Here is a 14560-nt window from a genome sequence, read left to right on the forward strand (position 1 = left end):
AGCTCCCTCCAAATTCCAGACGGATCAGAGATCGACGAGATGCGGGAGCAGTAGAAATTATCTCCAGCGATACGTAATTCACTACAAAGGGCATTGCGATATTAACGGTAGACGGCCATGGACAGTAAATCACCCGTACGCCTAGCTCGGTTATAAAGCGAATTTCTATACTTAATTTTCAATCGTAGTGAATCGGTTAGCCATGGCGCCATCTTTCTGATTGTGGTCCATTGCTTCAGCGGAGCATGGGTATCAAAAGCCTGAGCGATGGCAGACGAAACACCACGGACCATATTATCAAAGTGATTAGGTGAGGAAATAGTAGAGAAGGACGGAGCATTTAGTCGGGACAGAGAAGATGACAGCGATGCCAGATATTCTGTCACAACAAAGTGTTTAAGATCTCTGCGGGCAATCATGTGTGCTGGGCGAGGATCGGGTTGAAAATTGTAAGTGAGCTCAAGCAAATCGTGACCAGCGATGAAAGGAGCCGAGGATTTATTAAAAGAAAGGACCTTAGAGGAAGAATCAACTAGGAAAAGATCAAGTAGAGAGTGAGAGGTACTTGTGTGAAAGGTCGCTCCAGCTTCAACAATATGAAGAGCATGTGTGCTGGCAAATTCACGAAGTGAGTTTGATTCGAAATTATTCTGTAGTAGATTACAGTTAAAGTCGCCAGTTAAGATAATGTTTTGGTAGTTTATGGCAATAGAAGAGAATATGTGCTCAAAATTGTGAAATAAAAAGCCTTTTGGGCGTCGATATATAGTGGCAAACAGAACTGAGCGGTCCTGGGCATTGCGAGTCTCGAAGATCAGATATTCTGGAGCATTAGAGAAATCAGGCGTTGAGAGCGCCAATAATTTAAAGCGTAACGATTTGTGAATGTAGCAGGCAACCCCACCACCCCTCTTGCCAACTCGATCATTGCGTAAGAGAAAGTAGTCTGGCAGTTGTACGAGATCGTCTGAAATATTGTCATGAAGCCACGTTTCCGAAATAGAGATGATGTGATAAAAGTTAAGAGCAACATGCGCAGTAAAGAACGGAAAATGGCCAAGGAGCGAATTAGCATTAAAGGACGCAACCTTGAGAGGTGACATAGATGGTTGCATTATCATATTCGGCAAAGTCGGCTTAGTACGTCACGGTAGTCAGGCTAGTCGATTGAGATCCGACTCGGACTGGAGAATTATAATATCAGGACAGCCTTCTCTCCGAACCTTGACAACACCCCGATTAGCCCACACATGGCTTAGGTTGAGTTCACGAGCTCTGGATTTGGCTAACAGTAAAAGCTTATGGATATTTGTTGGAAGCAATTCACTAATGTAGATGCGGTCATCACGGTTCATAGAGAAGATATCACGGACGGTAAGGACCCTTCTAGCTGACACTTTTTCAAGGACAAAGTCACGAGTTACCGATGATTTCAGGCGAACCATCAGCGATCTCTTGGACACAGCGCTCGAAGTGGAATTACGAACGTGAGGATCATTAGGCTGGCCCGTTTTGGGTTTCATGACGCGTGAATCCAGAACGTCACCTAAGAGCTGAGAGACACCCAGAGTGGAGAAGATGGCACTCACAATCTCAGAGTCGGATAGGGAGAGCTCCAATGGTAGACCACGAACAACAAATTCCGTTGTCGTAGATGAAGCTGGTGCAACAGATGCCCGAGACAGGGATGAATTCGAGGCAATAAAGGAGGCCAAATCTTGCTTAATTGCAGATGTTTCTTCGATATGTCGTTGTTTTATCGAAGTGATCTCCTCAGCCGACACGAGAGCTTGGCATTCAACACCCGCAACTCTCGACAAGATAGTGCTCTGACCAGCAGATAGGCCAGCAACATCCTCACGAATGGTGGAAATTGTTTGGATAACTCCGGCCACTGTGCCTTGAATATATTCATACTGCTGCATCATATCATGTTTCAAGGTCTCAATTTTTTGATCGAGTTTGGCATCAAAGGCAGTAGTGAGGTCCATTTTGAGCTTATCGATTTTTTTATCGAGTTTAGAGTCTACGGCCGCAGCATTAGCCTGTTGCTGGTACATCACATCGTCGATAGTGAAGCGAGGTGCAGCAGTAGACGCTGCAGTCGCAGTGGTGGCCATTGCAGTTGCAGTAGTTGGCGCTGCAGCCGCTTGCATCGAGATGGGAAGCTCCAAATTCAGATGATCAGGTGATGATGTGGGCGAATGCTCGAGTAATGTCGACCGACGTCGCATGCATTGTTCACATTTAAATAATGACGAGCCAAATTCCGAGGGGTCGAAATTATGTGCAGATTTAATGCATGAAAGGTGAAAGTCGCGCGAACAAACACCCGTACAGGAGGCAAAAGGCTCTTTGCGTTTGACAGCGACATTGCAGATCGCACAGGTTGGAGCCATGGTAATGTAAAGGAGAAGTACTTAATCGATCGATCAGCGTATTCGCAAGTAGATAATTTGAATCCTTGTAGTCCCAGATGATAAGTGAATGATCCGATGATCGACAGAGCTCGTTATCGATAATTGCTCATGAAATGAAAAATGGATCCCGACAGATGGCGCCACCAGTCCACAATAGAGAAAAGGCGGGATTGACAGGTGAGCAGAAAGCGTGCCAATGAGTAACCCGAATATTGAGGTTAGGAAAACTGTCAAATCCAAAACCCAAAACGTGCCGTGCAGAGGAAGAAAAAAGGCCAATTTCAAGAGAGCAGTTTGAAGAAGGCAGAAAAAGAGTATGCCATATAATAGTAGATATGCACGCGCTGAAGCACACAGGAACCCAGCATTGACGTAGATAAGTACTTAAAGATTGATGCCAGTTTCAGTGTATTGTTTCCGAGAGTTTCCCTAGCGGTCGTCCAATGGGAAGAGGGAAGGTAGCGTAGGAGTTGTAAACAGCAAATCGTCCGTCCGTCAACCGCCAAGTCGTTCCAGTCCAGAATGTTAGGTTATAGGATACCAGTCTTCAGTTTATTGCCTGATCCCATAGCTCAAAAGAGAGAGCAACGACGATTTTTAGCTCAAATTTTGCGTGAGCGACGGGGGAGGAAAAAAACCTGGAAGCAGAGCCCGAAAAACGGGCAGGGAACAGCAGAAAATGGGCAGAACGGGAGAGCAACAGAAAGTTAACCAGACAGGTACTCACCAATCCGAGAGAGAGAGAGAGAGAGAGAGAGAGAGAGAGAGAGAGAGAGAGAGAGAGAGAGAGAGAGAGAGAGAGAGGAGGGAGGGAGGGAGGGAGGGAGGGAGGGAGGGAGGGAGGGAGGGAGGGAGGGAGGGAGGGAGGGAGGGAGGGAGGAGGGAGGGAGGGAGGGAGGGAGGGAGGGAGGGAGGGAGGTAGGGAGGGAGGTGGGGAGGGAGGGGGGAGGGAGGGGGAGGGAGGGAGGGAGGGAGGGAGGGAGGGAGGGAGGGGAGGGAGGGAGGGAGGGAGGGAGGGAGGGGAGGGAGGGGGAGGGAGGGAGAGAGAGGGAGAGAGAGGAGAGGAGAGAGAGAGAGAGAGAGAGAGAGAGAGAGAGAGAGAGAGAGAGAGATACAAAAATTAAAAATAGAATAAAAATAAAAATAGAAATAGAAATAGACACAAACCGAATGAAAAGCGTACATACAGAGAGGGCAGCCACATTCTGCGCGCATAATACATCATACAGCATACATCATACATCATACAATACATTTGTTGATTTCAATAGTTTCACAAACATCACCCTCGCTGCACACGCTCAGCCTCTTCCGCTCGAAGATCTTCTAGCAGGCCAATACGAAACACCGGCAAAGTGGACGCTGATGTAATTGACGGAGGCACAGAGTTCCAAAAGTTAACGCCAACATACGCAAAAGACTTTTGATACGTCATGGGCAGGCATGGCCAATCCTTTGCAGGCAGGCAGCGACTGGGCGTTAAGGCCGCAGACATTGAGGAGCTCCGGGCGGGTCAGTGACCGCTTAGGTTTCAGAACAGTCGCAGGTGTGAGTCATAGTAGGGCTCCGGTTAGGGTCGAAAAGTCGGAAGAAGGCTGCAAGCGTAACGGTTTGATCCCCGGTCCAGGTCGAACAAATAACGCAGCATCAGATATCCACACAGACCTCGGGCTCAGCGACGGGAACTTCTTCAAGATCTCGGTGAAGTTGCACAAGATGCCTTTTGTTAATATAGACCTTTCGGTCCGAGAGGGCGGCATCAATTTCTACAGCGCGGAGTTGAGGCTTGAGCTTCTTAGCCGCAATTACTTGATCGCACCAGGCAGGAGACCCAAGTATTAACAAAAGAGGACGCGCAGTGAAGGCAGGAGGAGAGCCAGGAGCAGTTGCATCCAAACGCAAGGTTGAAGCACTAGGGGCACTCTGAGCTCTATAGCGGCCCATTCGTTCGAAGCGGATTATGGCATCAGGAGGCAGCTGTATATTAAGAGCCGCTAGCAGTTTGGTCAATAGTTCATCTAGACGCTCGCGATCACCACCATCTCGAATCCCTGTAATGATTAGTTGGTTCGCAACTTCATTGCATGCTACCCGCAAAAACATAGCCTCATCAGCAGGTGCCAGCACGCCAGTCTGCCTGATGGCAAGCTTGCTTCCAATTTCGCTAATCTCCGCTGAATGGCGAGACGCTACCTCAGCCAGCGAATCAACATCTTTCTTTACCTCTGTTACGGTGGCATTGACAGTTTCGAAACCTGATTTGAGAGCTACATTATCGGCTAGCATGCTGTCAAATTTTCCTCGAAGATCCTCGACAACCGTTACGAGCGTGTTGACCTTGGCCGCTGTGGCTTCAAACGCACCAAGGCGAGTGTTCATAGCCACGAGTAAAGTTGGCATTTTTTGAATTTCTGCTCCAATAGCGGTTGTCTCATCTCTCGTACAAATAGGGCAGCAACTACGTACACGATCTGTCGCAGCCCTGCTACTTTCGACTTGAAACCGTATTTTGAGACAGATAGCATGAAATAAATGTTTACATTTGTCGCCAGTCGTAATGGCACTACTAAGGACATCTATAGAGGCGTAGCACAAAGCACAGTTTGGAGGAGCCATACGATCAGCAAGTCGGTATCACAGATTGGTATAAATAGACGTCTATAGATAACACGAAGGTAATCCCAAAACAGTCAACAGTCAACAAAGGCTGCGTTCAACCTCACTAGTCTGACACTGACACTGACAGCTCCAGAAAGAAACAATAAAGTCAAACCGTCCGTGAAATTTTAACGGGTTATAATGCACTGTGTGTCTCAATTATTTAATAGCCGCACTACAAGGCGCAAAGAGTTTTATACCACTTAAGAGCCGGCACAGCGCGAACCGACCAATACTAGACAGACCGAACTCACAAAATAAAAACTCTAAAAAGGGCCAGAAAATGTGACGAGAGATAACGGGTAGACGTTGTTCACCAAGCATCAACAAGACAGATCCAAGACAGAGAGAGAGACAGAGAGAGAGAGAGAAAAGGAACCTCACTTACGTAAAAAGAAGATAGAACAGGCACCAAAGATGTGGTAATAAAGCGAGAACTGAATCTATGGATAGCGATAATAATTCTGGGTACGAGAGCACGTCTCGATTGATGGAAAACTGAACGTAGAGTGTCGAGACGAGCGATGATCCTGATTTTCGTCGTGCTGCTGTCACGAGATTCTTCCTCAAATTTGCGTTATTCTAATTGGGACAGCAGGTCGCGTAGGTCTGGTCTACAGGTAGGCGGCGATAATCCCTCGCCGCATGTTTTTCTTCTTCCTCGCTGACTGATATTAAGGTATCGGGACGTCGGAAGGTGGTTGGAGATGTTTACCCTCAGCTGTGCTGTATCGTTGGTGAGGGGGAGGTCGTACCACTCATGTGTTGCGATATTGAGGTATGCGATAATATTGCGTCACCGATCTCTTGGACTTGCGACCGATTGTACTTCACTCCTTGCTTTACTGGTACTCCCCGTTGTAGCTATTTCGTTGGCACTGTATTCCGGCCCTCGCTCATCGGAGCCCTCATGTCGGAACGATCTAGTGGTGATTGCCCTCGACCCGGATCCCCACACCATATCCACCAGATCCACGTGGTTAGCATAGTCTAGCCTATTCCACGCCACAGCCCTACGATAGGACGGTTCATTAAGAGAAAACCGTCCTCTATTTGATAGACAGCGACTTAGTAGATGTCGTGGTCGGTTCAGCTCCAGTCTGATAAGTATCGTCGACGGGAGGCTTTGTTGTGTTTTTGACGCACAGCCCTGTACGCCGTCGGGCGATGCATTCGAGCGGTAGAAGCATTGATCCGTGGTTAGGCTCCTGGCCGATAAGTCTTAAATAGTTGGACGTACTGTTTGTGCATCACGCACGACCCTGTTCACAACTTAGATAGGCATCCATCGGGAGTGGTTTCAGCGGTATTCGTTCGTCTGTAGTGGGTGGTGGTCGGTGTTGAGCTGGTACGTGACCCCTGTCAGGCAGTGTCCTGGTATCTTGAAGCGGAAGTCTCGTAGATGGTTCTCGTAGAGCGTTACAAAATTAGAAAATAGAATAGAATTAGCTTAATAAAGAGAGTGTCACTTAAAGATAACCAGTCGTTTGTTTTGCAGTATTGGCCTCGGACGTGCTTTCGTTATTTTTAGCGATATTCCGTACGTAGGGAAGTGCGATAATTAAACCATGTGACGGGGTACGAAATACCACGTCACATTATATTAAAATATATAAAAAATTTAACATAGCTTTTTCACTTAGAGTATGGTTTGGCTTGCTTCTTTTTGACCCTACTAGTCTTTACCATTTCCCGACTTTTTGTTTTAGTTCATTGATGCATTTTCATGACTGTATAGTAACTTAGACAGTATGCAATGACTTCTTCCTTATGCAAATCACATGGAATCGAAAACTTACAATTTATTAGAGCATCATCAACTGTCGCCTGATATAAATTAGGTACGCCATAGTTGAAGTGCTTTTCGCAAATAAAATAATTGAATTCAAGATCGACGCCAAATTTTTTCACAGCACTGAACCACTTTTGAAGTATAACAGAATCCTTGGGAGCACAAAACAAGGAGATTGTTTCGTCATCTCCTAGACATCCGCTCCGACAGTTGGGCAAACAACAATTCACCATTTTCTTGTCTTTTGAGTAAACGACAGAGACCCAAACGTCGATCCCGGATTGCCTGTCAACTTTAGTAAAATACTGTGTGGTTAGTTCGCCGCCATTATTGTTTACCTGATCCGGACCGATGCATGAGGCTCCTGGCAGATTCCCACCGTACTAAGATAAAATAATTACAGCGTCTGAGGGCCAGTCGGACCACCTCTGATTTTTACACCGTGCTGGGTATTCGCCCTACGGCGCCATCGTACCGAGTCTTTCTGGTGATGATGATTTCCACACGGGTCTCTCATCCAAAGTCCACCAGTCTGGTGGAGGTGGCTCTTGTAGTGCGGTACGAACGATAGAGAATAGACAGGTATTAGCCTAATATTAATATATAAATCTTCCCTAAATTTCGCTAGTCGTTCTTTATGGAGTATTGGCCTGAGACGTGCCTTCTTTGTTTATGGGTTATTCTGTGGAGGGAAGAGTGCGTTATTATAACCTATGTGGCGGAATATGAAATACCACGGCACACTCTCCATGCCAATCCAAACCCTTCCCCCCAGCCGACGCCTTCACACCGATCACTTTTATACTACAATTACTCGGTCATCAATAATAAACCAACTATACCATTTAAATCGTCTATCTCCCGTAGAACCGATTCTTTATTTCTTCTATCATTTCTTGCGTTGGGAGTAGTGGCAAGTAAGTGCATAATCAACGTGTACGAACCCTGAAGTAGCCAGATAACATCTTGGTTGGGCGTAGAATAAGTTTCGATTGCCGCTCATCGAAGTCTACGCGTTCTACCTCGTAACATTATTATCTAAAAAACATTACTTTTATCGTCTATTTCACAAAACTAAATAATTTGAAACTTCTCTCCGTCAACTCTTGTATTATAAACTGAAGTTTACAAGTCAAACAAAATTATATTGACTCAAGTATAACTATTCTATTCTAGGCAATGTGCACAACTCACAAGTCAATGATCTTCACAGGCCGTTAACGAACCGATCAGATTTCCACTTTTTGCACTTAGCGCAGCAGTACTGCGTTTTCCTGCCTTTGTCGGCTTTATAGAAATGGCATCGCTTTCTTTTTTCTAATTTATTTGATCCTAGCGTTGGGTTAGCAATCTCGTCCGAGAACGATATTTCTTGGACGCTATCAAAGACTTGTGCAATCCGGGCTTCGCTCAGCGCTCTTGTAAATGAGGTTTTATTAATGAAATTGTCAGTTCTTTCAAAAACTTTCTTCTATTTTTATTCTTATTTTCAGGCAGAAAATGATATAAAATGCAAGCATTAACACTGGCGTGATCCAGCATGCCTAAACAAAAGCGCATTGGCCAGCGATTGCTTGTACAGGCGAAGAAATAATTTCCACTGACCTGATCAAAACAATCTGTGCCATATTTGTTTTTATCATAAAATTCTATCATTTCTGGTTTTCCATTTACTTCACTTGCAGCGCCCATTGAAGCATTTCTTTTGAATGAATCCAGAATCTGACGCATATTTTTGCGTAGTACGAGGTGTGTTCAAAAAGTAAGGTGACTTTTCTAATTTCGCGGGCTATGTCCGTTCGATCTTCGATTTTTTTTTATGTTATGTTGGTACACTTGTCCCGAACATCTGTACACAGTTTCAAGTGTATAGCATGTTTAGTTTGTTTTTGACAGATACAAAGGTGAGACGTATTTTGGTGTGCTCGGCGATTTTTTGCTATCAAGAAAAATGGATCAAAGAATTTGCATCAAATTTTGTGTAAAAAATGGAATTAAGTGCTGGTATGATTCGTCACCAGTTATGACCCTTTTGAGTAAATCAGGATCATCATTGACGTCATTCAACAGCTCCTGAGCGATGCTCATGCGACGATTCTTCTGGTGAAAATTAAGCAGTTTCGGAACAAACTTCGCTGACACACGTCTCATACCCAAAACATCCGAAAAAATTTCATGGCACGAGCCAACCGATATGCCAACATCCTCAGCAACTTCTCTGATAGTGATTCGACGATTTTCCAAAACAATTTTCTTCACTGCTTCAACGTTTTCATCTGTTGTTGACGTGCTGGGGCGTCCAGAGCGAGGTTCGTCATTGGCATCTTCTCGGCCATCTTGGAAGAGCTTGTACCACTTATAAACGTTTTTTTTACTAAGAGTAGACTCACCGTATGCCACTGTCAACATTTCAAGTGTTTTGGAGCACTTAATTCCATTTTTTACACAAAATTTGATGCAAATTCTTTGATCCATTTTTCTTGATAGCAAAAAATCGCCGAGCACACCAAAATACGTCTCACCTTTGTATCTGTCAAAAACAAACTAAACATGCTATACACTTGAAACTGTGTACAGATGTTCGGGACAAGTGTACCAACATAACATAAAAAAAAATCGAAGATCGAACGGACATAGCCCGCGAAATTAGAAAAGTCACCTTACTTTTTGAACACACCTCGTATGTCTATTACTGTTGAATTAAATTCTTGCTTCATTCTATTACAAATCTCAATCGAAGTGTATTATATTGTGATGAAAAGAACACTCTCATCTCGCTCTGCCGGCACTTTTCCAATGTACGGTATGGTGTTGTACATATACAAAGTTTTCGCGTCGTTCATGGAAACTGTTTTTATTCGATTCGATTCCTGTTTGGAATTGATGTAAGGACGTGCTGAGAAACGTCCACGAAACACTAACAATTGCTCATCAATAGTCAAAAACAGACTCGGATTATATTTGTTTTGACAGTTCATTAAAAAAATGTCACAAATTTCGCGAATTGGCGTTAGTATATTTTCGGCACGTCTTGCAGCTCGCGTAGCTTTGTCACAGAATCGAAGCCGACAGCTAATAAATTCGAATCGTCGTTGTGACATCGTCAGTTTGGACAGCGTTGACCCGAACTCGCGCGACCAGATCTCCGATAGACTTACTCGGTCATTATTTTGCACGCTGCAAAAGTATGGAAGGCCTATGAATGCCTTCAATTCGTTGAAAGTAACGGTTTGAAACGTTGATGCACAATCTCTGTTACCTTTATCGGCTACGTATCGCTCGATTTCGGCATCCACGTATTTCAAAATAATTTCCAATATCTTCTAGGTAAATAACGCGCTCCAAAATTGTAAAGGTGTACGTGAAGAGACAGCTGCACCAACGGCTTTAGATTAAGCAACGGTAATATTTGACCTGCGGCCTCAAATTTCCGAAGCGGTGCTGCTCCGGATTTGACCTGCTCACAGCAACTGTTCGGATCTTAGACTTTCAAGCGTGAGGGTCGGTTCCCCTTCTTATATAATTTTTTTTTTTAGGTCATGGTATCAGTGACCCCCTCCCTTCTCAGAAAATTATTAATCGAAACCGATCTGGCCCGGACATGAAGGACCCCGCTTTTCATACGAAGGCTTAAAATTATGTTTTTTTATTGTTGGATCGGTCGGTAAGCCTTGCTTATCGTATGATGGCTCGAGTCCTATCTCAAGTCAAGAGATGTCGTTACTCATTCGTTGAGACCGTTTATTTATCTTCTGAAACTAATCTTCAGTTGCTTATCCGCAATTTGAAGTTACCTATTCACAGGGACTCCGCCCTTGTTCAGAGTCTATGTTGCATGGAAAAGACTGAACTTTCTCATTGTAGCCCCGATCCTTGGAACTCGACTCAAACTACACTAGTACTTCGAAAAAATCAAGATTAACTAATACACTGTTCAATTTTATGAGAGTCGGCAGACCCGATACTTTCACTAACACTGTGTACGCCCAACTTCCTGAAATATTACATTTTACCTACTAGGGCTTTTTTTAGTGCATGCATTTCATTAAGGTCATGCAGTACTCCTACCTTTACTGACCGAGCAAACTTACCCTTTTTCTTCGTATATTAAATTCGTTTGTTTATTCAATACGGGAAAGAGGAAGCGGAGGTTACCTAACCCCAAATCCCTGCGCCGTAAGTAACGCCTTCAGTATTTCTCAAATCAAACTTTCCTTCAAAGTAATTGGAAAAAAATGGCGTGTATTACACGTGCGGATGGGCGATATCTGACTCGTGTGATTATAGCGCTCGGCTTGGTGCATGCTGCGTCCACCGTTGTACTCGTGGGATTGCAGCACTCACCCTTGCGGCTCACGCTGCAAACTTCACACTCATGGAAAATCGCCCAGTTTCCACACTTGTAACATAATATACTATACCGTAGATATGTCATAGGCATCTAATAAAATCGGGCATTTAATTAAAAGCCTAGTCATCTAATTAAATGCCGGCATTTAATGAAAATCGTATTGATGTCTTTCATTCACCATTATCTGCCTAGGGATTTACTTAAATGCCGGCATCTAATTGAATGCCGGCCGGATCTCCAGGCAAATAATAAAAAAAGCAAATGTATATCCATGAAATATATCAACGCGTCATATTTATTAAACTATTATAGTCAGCTAGAAAATCACATAACATAATAATATTATATAAGTCATTTGAAAATTTGTTATAATTCATTTAGAAAAAAAATGTAGTTAACAGTCTTTATTCGCACAAGGATTAGAATTGTGGCACCGAGATCCGCATTTCATATTGGCTTTGAAGCAAGAACACCGCTTTGTCGAACATTGCTCTTTTGTCACTTTGCAGTTACATTTTTTGTAACCTTGGCCCTCGCATTTTGATTGCGCCACCGCTGCTTCTCTAAGAGTAAGAAAATTATCTCTCCGAACATCCAGAAGAGTAATCATACTGGCTCCTGATTTCTGTATCTCCGGTCGAGAAGACCAACCCTTCATTATTCCTGCCTTAGTTCCGATTTGATATACTTCATTTTGTTTATCTAGAACAACGCCCAAGATTCTGCTGAAGTCAAGGGAGGCTCGATCTACAGTTGGAACTGCTAGTGTAATGCAATCTTCAGCAGCCAATTCTGGAAATTTCTTAGTAGAAAATGTCACTATTTTATTTATTGCCAATTTCTGCCTCCTATGGCAATCTTCCTGTACATCATGGATATGTTTTTCTCTTGAGCATAACGAGCAAAAAAATGTATCTTGATCGGCCAAGGTCCCACAATTAATGTGCGTTTCCAGATCACATTCCTGACATGTCACTGCGTCTTTAAGTGATACACCAGATCCACAAACAATACACATATGCTCCTGGGTTTTTTCCTGTGTACTCAGTACCATGTCTCACAACAACTAATAATAATCTCACATGCACTCCTGGGGATGCGCCATTGTTGTTTCATGTAGTACAGCATCTTATCTCGACGTCCATGGCCAGTTTGATTATGAGTTTCTAACAGTTTCTCGAAATAACCTTCCACTGGAACCATATAGACTAAATCGTCACTCTCGCTACTCCGCTTCAAGACAATACTACTCACAGACCCGATTTGCAACAATTCATATTTCTTGAAGTAGTAGTACTGAGACATATCTGCTTTCGCTTCCGTTCTGCTCAAAATCGTTTTCACTTTTTCAAACTGCTCACAATCCCACATCACTCTTTTCCCATTATTGGAATCCATGATATGCTTGATTTTTTGCAAAAATGATTCTTCACAAACACCACTTCTCTCCATTTTCAAGAATTTCCAAAGATTTATAAATTGGCGAATCTGTATACTCAATAACGGTTACTGACCGACTGCTTCTATCTGAATTAATTGGGCATAATATTTGTTTTGAAACTGTCGCTAGGTGAACATGCGCGGTAAACACGGGCGGATCGTGCGTGGATATACATTTGATTTTTTTATTATTTGCCTGGAGATCCGGCCGGCATTCAATTAGATGCCGGCATTTAAGTAAATCCCTAGGCAGATAATGGTAAATCAAAGACATCAATACGATTTTCATTAAATGCCGGCATTTAATTAGATGACTAGACTTTTAATTAAATGCCCGATTTTATTAGATGCCTACGACAGATAAATGTGTGAGATACGGAAGGCCTGATTCACCTAATTTCTATTCGCCTCAAACCACCTTGAACACAAACTTGTTGCACACAACGTCACCCCACCCAGCATTATTCGTAACATTAGTCGTATTAAGTGTTATTCGGCACGGACTTATTTTATTATAATAACTCATCCAAATACTGTAGTGAAATAATGAAAAAATCGAAACAAATGCCGTGCGCCTTATTTGAAATCAAATACTAACGTGTTATCACGTCTACTAGGACGACCTATCAGAGAAACGCCGTATCAAATAACCTTCACGTGGAATCAGCCCGTATCAACTTTTTGAGAACATTTTTCTACCTAACAATTTAAAAAAATCATAGATGGAAAATAAGTTTTCGGGATCGCTGATTAGGATTCTAGAGTCAGAATTACGAAATTTAAATTGGCGGTAATTTTCCGAAATTTCCAATTTTTTTTTTTTAAACTAGAGTACGGAAAATTCTGAAAAAGATATATATTATAAAACTGTGTCTGGGGAATACGTAAAAAAAAGACGATTCAAAAATAAACGAGTTTTTTCACCATGATTGCTTACAAAAAACATATGCATAAATAAATTATTGCAATTTCGCATGGAATTTTAATGACTTCGGCATCTGAGAGTCTAAAAAGTATTTATGAGCACATAAAAAGTGCAAAAATATACTAGAAATATGGAAAAAAATAGGTGTGACGTATACGTCCCACTGCCCCTCAAAAGGTTAAATAAAGTAGGAAGTGTTTCTCGACCTTCTTGATGTATAATGATGTTTTTTTTGGTGTCGTAGGTCAATCAAGAACTAGTCTCATTTTTACGTTTCGCCCCTTTGGGGGGCCATCCTCAGAACTGTAAAAGTTTGTTCACATCATACAAAGTGAATTGACAACTAATGTAAACATCAAAAGAAGGAAAAACAATTAACGTCTTATACTTACACGAAACATACGTGAAACAACGAATGAAATAACCGCATCGTAACACGGTCATTCGCAAATCAGTCATGTCCGGGAGAATAAAGACAGATTGTCAACTACAATCGTGGAAGAGTCAGGTTAGATTTACCGTTACTGTGAATAGGCATGCGACAACCAAAGAAATATTTTATTTCACTTCGAATCATCCTTACCAAGATAAAAAGCTTCCACTTTCCACTTATCTGAGTATTTCGGTAACGTGGTAGCACATACAAATCAATAAGTTTCTCGGTAACCTCGAGAACCGTTACCGACACTTAAACCGTGTCCGTAGAGGAAGAGAAGGTGCAAGGAGAAACACCATTGACACGAATTGACAAGTACGGTAAACCTCATGTAGACTAAAACTAACAACTAAAAACATGGCGTCTGTTCAATGACATCATCATGGTGCCTATCATCTATCTATCGCCTGTTACCGACATAATAGTTAGATCCTCTGTCGTAAGAAGGGTTATCTATTGAGCTCGTTCGCAATCAAACTGTGCTATACGTCACTCGGTTTGTCAGTATCAGATCTAAGATTTACTGAACTGTTATGGC

General features: G+C 42.9%; 2 long non-coding RNA genes across 2 annotated transcripts; both read right to left on the reverse strand.

Annotated features, from left to right (window-relative positions):
• Positions 1 to 8650: 8650 nt before the first annotated feature.
• LOC124292947 lies at positions 8651 to 9531 on the reverse strand. The gene is made up of 2 exons (XR_006902905.1): positions 9261 to 9531; positions 8651 to 8809 (listed from the first exon to the last, which is right to left on the reverse strand). It is a non-coding gene; the product is annotated as an uncharacterized LOC124292947 (long non-coding RNA).
• Positions 9532 to 13757: 4226 nt separating this feature from the next.
• Positions 13758 to 14274, reverse strand: LOC124292903. The gene is made up of 3 exons (XR_006902860.1): positions 14170 to 14274; positions 13979 to 14073; positions 13758 to 13889 (listed from the first exon to the last, which is right to left on the reverse strand). It is a non-coding gene; the product is annotated as an uncharacterized LOC124292903 (long non-coding RNA).
• Positions 14275 to 14560: the final 286 nt, after the last annotated feature.

Source organism: Neodiprion lecontei, chromosome 2, assembly GCF_021901455.1.
Source record: "Neodiprion lecontei isolate iyNeoLeco1 chromosome 2, iyNeoLeco1.1, whole genome shotgun sequence".
In the NCBI taxonomy this organism is placed as follows: domain Eukaryota; kingdom Metazoa; phylum Arthropoda; class Insecta; order Hymenoptera; family Diprionidae; genus Neodiprion; species Neodiprion lecontei.